We start from the raw sequence: 824 nt of genomic DNA, 5'->3' as shown, positions 1-824 counted from the left end.
CTGGTGAGTAAGATTCACATCAAAAACCGAATGATGTAATATAAGCGTTGCCTCGGCAGCGCGCGAGCCACTCAGTCACACCAACAGCATCAATCTCCTCAGAGAAAGATGGCCGCATCAGCAAGCTCTCTCTCAGAGGGGGAAGAACCGCAGCGCGGGCTTCCGGGCCTCGAGAACGAGCTCTAGATCTAGGGAGCACGGGTGGAGATAGGACGAGCCGTCTCCAACCCGTCCACCAGATCATGTGCGATCACCGCGATCTCAGTCGCCGCCGTGCCTCAGCAGCAGCGGGACAGCAATCGCAAGATCACAGGCATGGACACACTCCTCGGAGCGTGCCCGGCGAGAGCGGAGCGCTTAACAGTGGGAAAAGCACAATCAGCCCACCGAGAGCCGACTGCGCGAGCTCTGCTCCCCATTAATGCTGCTCATTATAATATTAGGCATAATATGCTTGTGTAACTGATGCTTGTGCAACTGGCGAGCTCTTCGACGCCCTCCGTATCAATCTCGAAAGCGGGGCCGGCACCGTGAGAAACGCTAGTGAAGGCTCCCTCCTCAAAGAGAGCACTCTGAGAGTGAAGCAAGCAGTAACAAACGCTTGCAATGCGGGCAGTCAGCTCCCGCGAGAGCTGACTCTGTGCGCTTCGCTCCCAAGCAGACAACAAGCAAACTGTGTGTATCCCCACCCGTAATGTAACGCGGGCAGGGAGGAACACACAGCCTGAAACACTGCCTGCCCTCGCCCCTTATGTGTTTCTTTTTATCATGTGTTTTTGACATTTCCTGATTGACAAAACAACATCAAATAAGACTCACAACCG

This window comes from Sinocyclocheilus anshuiensis, unplaced genomic scaffold (assembly GCF_001515605.1).
Source record: "Sinocyclocheilus anshuiensis isolate Anshui unplaced genomic scaffold, SAMN03320099.WGS_v1.1 scaffold747, whole genome shotgun sequence".
NCBI lineage: Eukaryota > Metazoa > Chordata > Actinopteri > Cypriniformes > Cyprinidae > Sinocyclocheilus > Sinocyclocheilus anshuiensis.
The sequence above is the reverse complement of the archived record's forward strand: the minus strand, read 5'-3'. Positions refer to the sequence as shown.